Genomic DNA, 6,000 nt, shown 5'->3' on the forward strand with positions numbered 1-6,000 from the left:
CGTTACACGTATTACATAAAAGTGTGTGGACGTCGTGGAGAAAGGAAGACAGAGACAGGTCAGGGCGTTGCACCGTTTACTGTGACCCACTGGTCTCTTATGGGGGGCGCCTCGTGACGTCTTCGTATCTATGCTCCCCCCTCCCCCTCCCACTGCTATTCCTTTCCACACCGATGATATTGCCTCTTTGAACTTTCGAGACCATTTCGGAACCGAATTCTCCCTAGTCTCGTTGCTATTTTATGCCATTCGACCGTTACTACTTTATTTTAGTACTTTGTTGCTACTTCGTTTTATTGCCTTCGCTGTTACTGCTTTATTTTATTACTCTGGCTACTCTTACTAACCTGTCTTACTTCTACTTTATTTTATTACTCCGACCGTCGTGATGCTACATTATACGATCTTACGTCGGTAGGAATTCGAAAAGAATCTCGTTTACAGAATTGGCTGTTAGGATCAAAACACGCAATTCATAGTCCCTGTTAAGATAATGCTACGTTCTATATCTAGAAACGTGATTTTACGATGATCGAAAGAGTTCGTGTGTGTTCTCTCTCATTTTTATTCGAAACGTATAAATTTCGCGCGGCAGTTAACTCGCGTGAAATGAAAAGAACGAAACGCTACGCAGAAAGTAATAAAATACTTGAATCGTCTCAAGTATGGAGGGCAATTTGTACGTATTTCTATTTTTCTCGAGTCATTTGTGCTAATCCGCGACGATGGAAAGATGATTAGAGAATAGCCGAGTACATACGTTTGCGGTTACCGTGGCGACAGATACAGCGATACAGGAACTCGCAGTGATATCGTTTTCTTCCGTTTGATCGATACTCTTCGACTCTGACCTGGTCCCAAGGACAGTTCTCGTGGAGGTGAACTGGAACACAGAACATAAAAAACAGATCATTTTAACATGATAACAATAAAAAAAAAAAGGAGAAAATAAATATTGTATACTTTAAATTTCAGCAAAATATCAAAAACGAGAAAATAACAATCTTGCTGTAATAGTTTTATCTGCTAGAATTATGAATTCCACAGTATTTATAATAGATACGTAATGAATATTCAAAAAAGTAGCTTCGCTTTCATAAATTTGTTTTCAACTGAAATAATCGCAAATTCCCGAACAAATTTAAAGAAAGATCGTCACTTTCCTATGCATTTCAATTTAATTAATCGATGCAGCGATGCTGCTTATCAGATCATCAGTAACGAGTTAACCAATTTCCTTTCAAACGGCTTCTCTTTCAGACGGCTCGCAATCTTCCGATCAAACTCCAATTCAAAATCTTTCTCGTTTCAACAACATTGCTCTACCCTGCTCGAAACGATTCAGCTGCTGAATTTCAAATATAATTTTGGCCTCAATAGCCGCGTACAAATTGGCAATTCTAAAGTGGATTTTCGCTCATAAGCGCGACAGACCGTGTCACGGGGAATTCCTCGAGACTGGAACAAACGAGAAGCAATTAGATTGCTGGCCAACTAATAACAACACCGCGTTAATAAGTCCGTTTTCTATGATTAATGGCAGACTGACCGATGCACAAGGAACATGGAACTGCAAGACGATCTCAGAATGCTCGTTCTCTTTTGTTTCCATTCATGATTCGTTCGTCCCTATACCGAGAGAAGTGTTGCACGTGCTCGTTATTTCAGCAAGGCTGCGCGCACCTCGAATCCACCGCTATACTTTTTGTGGGTTAACTAGCCGGGCATTCCGCTATGTTGAAAGATAAAGTGGAACGACTACACGAACAAACCGTGCAAGATATCAGCAAGCCTTGTAATTCCTGCGCGTTACGCGCACGAGCGTAGCGCCTTCTTTTCCGCGTAGCCCGCTTCCTTTATCCTCTCAGTCTAGCTCCTACGTACATACATATCCTCCAGATTCTTTATACTCTCATTCTACGATTTCCTTTCGTACGTAATATTTGACAGAGTATAGAGAGGTTGAAGTGTTTTTCCGGACGATTTTACGCGCGTATTTATTCTTTAACAGTTTCTTCAATCTCCACACGACGAAATTGAATCGTTTCAAGACAGAATAATAATCGTATTTTCCTGAATTTCGTTCATTTTGTTTATCCGTTTAACAATCTTTCAACGATTGGACGACGGTGACAGAGATTTGAGTACAGAAGAATAATCGTAATAAAATAAGATACGATAAACATATTTATCTCCTCAGTTGTTATATACGAGAATAATTTTCAAATATCTAATAGATATAAAAATTTGCTTGCAGGTACGTAACGAAATAAAACACAGTTGTAGAATCTGATCCAATCCATTCGCCATTTGTAAGTACAAAATCCACCATCCGAGAGATGATCATTTTCTAAATTTTTAAATTTTCGTCTCGTTAGTTTTTTTTTCGTTTTTTCATAAATATGTCTTTGTCTTTGAACGAACAGATGCGACTCACTTAAGTGGGAATAACTCTTTCGTAAAGTGTACGAATTGCGCCATGACAATCTCAGTCATTATTTTGTTCATTATCTCAATTTTTCCGGGATACTGTCCCTCGATTATCTTTTTCACGGATTTTACCCGGCCTCTCGCTGCCTTTCACCAACATTTTATCACTTTGTAATCTCTCCTCGCAACACAGAGAAAGAAAGAGCTCGTGAATCATCGAAACTCAACGTACGTAAGTTACTTACTCGCAACCTGCTGATTTCTTAGATTTCCCAACATTCTACACACGTTCGATCTCACTTCTGTGAATCTTGCGAGTACTCTCCAGAATTATCGTTTCGATATTTCTCGATTAAGCCTAGAATGGCTGAAAAGAACTATCGAATCGAAAATACGGAAAATAGTCATTATTATTTCTCTAATTTCCAAAAATTCGAATTTAATTCTTAACTGGCCGTTATATCGCAATTTACAATTAAGTTAGATTAAAAATTTTAATTTACGATATTTGCCATTTTTACGAACTGCCATCACTGAAACTACCATTTAGAATCATAAAAATTTAGATATAAAAATTTCGACATGTTCAACCCGATAATGCGAAACGGACATCAAATATCCTAAATTTTGGAAACTTCACACAAATTGCCATAATTCTTGAGAGTTAATATCTCCAACAAATAGTATTCATACAACATAAGTATCGATATACTTTAAAAATATAATGATCCTCCACGATCCTTTGCGTAACGGTTTAACTGATAGAAAATCGCCAGTTAATCGCGCGTAGATGGAGAAAAAGGGGGAAAGCAGAAAAGAAAGGAAGAAGAAAAAGGAGCGATGCGTGTGGAAGGAAGCGTCGATTAAGAGCGATTGGCCGAGTTGGCGTTTCTAGTCGGACGGACACGCTCGAAGGGATCCAGGCGAACTTACAGGAGCCGTGGCGGAATAATTGCCGGCTTGAACGCGTTGGATCGATGTGATTGCACGATTGCATGCCGCTTTCCTTTTGCACGTTACGCCCCTGGTTTTGTCGCAACGCTCTACGGCCGGTGTCTTTTTTGCTACATGCTCCTTGCTACTTTCAATCGTCGTTCGAATTTCAGTTTTTCTCTCCCCCTCTCCCTGCACTCAACGTCTTTCGAAGTCTTTCGAGACTTCGTTGGGGTGGAGCATTTTATTATAGCATGGATGAGGGGTGAGATTCAGGAACGTTGATAATGTCAGGCCGTTGCGAATGAAACGATCGAGGTCCACACTTTCGTGGAAATGATATCAATCAGCAGACTGTGAATTTTTACGCATTTATTAGAAATTTCAAGCAATATGTGAAAATACGTAAAATATTCGAAGCACAGTATCACTTTGGAGATATTTGGAGCAATTGAAGCAATTTTTGTTAGCAATATAAATTTCAGGATTTCTTAAAAGCAACGTTCGTCAAACATCGTCTCAGCAGATTCAGTGCGCTGCGAGACAATTTTACGAATTATTAGATACAATTGAAATCTTTTGGTGAACTTTGACCCATCAAAGACCAAGCAATACATATTATTACAATTTGTATTATTACAATTATTTAAAATTTCGTGCTATATAATGATGAACAATTAATTATGATAAAAAAATTAAATAACTTTCATTCCGTTAGACCCAAGTTTTATATAATTACTTTAGTAACTAAATTCTGAGAGATCTTACACGTTTACCTCGTGTGCAACAATCCAATAAAAACGTCTTTCACTATGGCCGTAGTTAATCATTAAAGAATTGTTCATCATTAAAAGGTCGTAGAATCAACGTTGCTTTGATTAGAATCCTGGAGTTTCTGAAAGGCTTGACCCCCTGTGATCGATAGGGGGACAATTATGTCAATGGCGATGGCGACTGGAAGTTCTAGACGATTTCCTGGCACACTCCATTGAACTCTAACGAGCCTACGTTAAACGGGCCACCAGTTGAACTTTGAACGCACTTCCATGTACTAGTAGCACGTTGCTACGTCGACTTATCGAAAGTACGAGTTCAAATTGGGCATGCTCAATAAAGATAGCTATTCTCTACGAGTTTCAAAGAAGCAGATAAGAATGGAGACGAGCTTGCGGAGATGATTCGTCAGAGATTCTCACAAAATCCGCTCCGACATCCTGGTTGGTGACGTCAAACAGTGTCTGCAACAGTAACACGAGTGATACGAGCACACACGTGCATCGTGCAACAGATTTTTCAACGAGAGAGGGAGACCAGTTATGCGCGTAATTCTGGTTCTCGAAAAGAAACGGCCCAGCAGAATGGAACTTCCGATGCTAGCCACTTTGTTGGTTTGACAGAGGATCAGATGTGAGAAACTGTCGAATAAAGAAAATTGCTAAGGTGAACAATTTTGAGACTGAGGCTCTCGAAACTTGAGTAAAACTTAAGTAACAAAATAAGGAAGAATATCTGAACTTAGAGAAAATCCTGAAAAAATACTTTAGAAATTTTTAAGAAAAGACTTTGAAAATTACTAGAACAAGATTTAAAAAATATCTGAGCTTGTGAGAAATAATTGAAATAAATTATAGAGAAAAGTTTAAAGTCAAGAACCCTGTATTCTAGATTTAAGAATTTGGAAAATTATTAAAATAAGCTATAAAAAAAATGTCTGAAGTTGAAAAATCTCGAAGAACTGCATTTTAAAGATGTTGAGGTATATTTTAAATCACACAACAAGCTTCAAATTGTACTCTGGATTTAGAAATTAGAAAAATTTCTAAAATAAAATAAAGAAATATTCAAAATCGTAAAAAATTTCAAAAATATCCATAAAAATCTTTAAGTTTCAATAAAATTTCTTAATTGATAAAAAGAATACCTAAAGACACGAGACACTTCAAGATCACATCTTAGAGATGCAGCTCTGTACTTCAACCTACATGAAAAATTTCAAACTTAAGATCTACCAAGACTCTGACTACTACTTTCATTATTTCCTAATTAATGAAGATAACTAGAAAATCGCTACTTCTATTAATAAAAGTTTTCTAATTAATAAAAAAAGAAGAACATTTGACAGAGGAGAAGGATGAAAAGGAAACTAGAAAATCACCGCAGTGATTTACCGTTCACTAGAAAATTTAGAAAATGACTAATTCTAATTATTAAGAAAACGCCTCTAGAGAGAGAGAGAGAGAGAGGAAAAAACACGAAAAAGAAACTACGTAGAAATTCACCGTGGGCGTGCATTAATTCTCCGTCGAAAGGTTTCTAGAAGGATTTCACTTTCAAGTCCAAACAAACTTGCGCACAATTATTTGATCTCGGGCTACGTTGGGACGAAAGGGCTGACATTGTCCTGTCGAATCATCAAAACGTGGCTCATTCTCTGGCAGGGTGAAACTTAAGCAACAGCTGGCGACATACCAACTCGTCACGTGACAATTATAGGGGTACCGTGTAGTGTGGATTACGGGGATCAATTTGTGTACACGCACACGCCCGTACGTATACGTACGTCAGGAGAAAAGCATTCTTCTTTCTTTCTTTCTTTCTTCCTTTCTTTTCTTTTTTTTTTTTTTTTTTCCCCTCGCG

At 37.8% G+C, this 6,000-nt stretch overlaps 2 protein-coding genes across 2 annotated transcripts in view; one reads left to right on the plus strand and one right to left on the minus strand.

Moving 5' to 3' along the window:
* Positions 1–890, minus strand: part of LOC122528727 (fl(2)d-associated complex component-like) — an 89,511-nt gene extending 88,621 nt beyond the window's left edge. Inside the window, exon 1 of the mRNA XM_043654161.1 lies at positions 761–890. The gene's annotated coding sequence lies outside the window, so the exon portion shown is untranslated. The remainder of the gene's footprint in view (positions 1–760) is intronic.
* LOC122528708 overlaps positions 1–6,000 on the plus strand; it is a 52,776-nt gene that overhangs the window by 19,557 nt on the left and 27,219 nt on the right. The window lies entirely within an intron of this gene.

Source organism: Frieseomelitta varia, unplaced genomic scaffold, assembly GCF_011392965.1.
Source record: "Frieseomelitta varia isolate USP_RPSP 00005682 unplaced genomic scaffold, Fvar_1.2 scaffold_13, whole genome shotgun sequence".
Classification (NCBI taxonomy): Eukaryota; Metazoa; Arthropoda; class Insecta; order Hymenoptera; family Apidae; genus Frieseomelitta; species Frieseomelitta varia.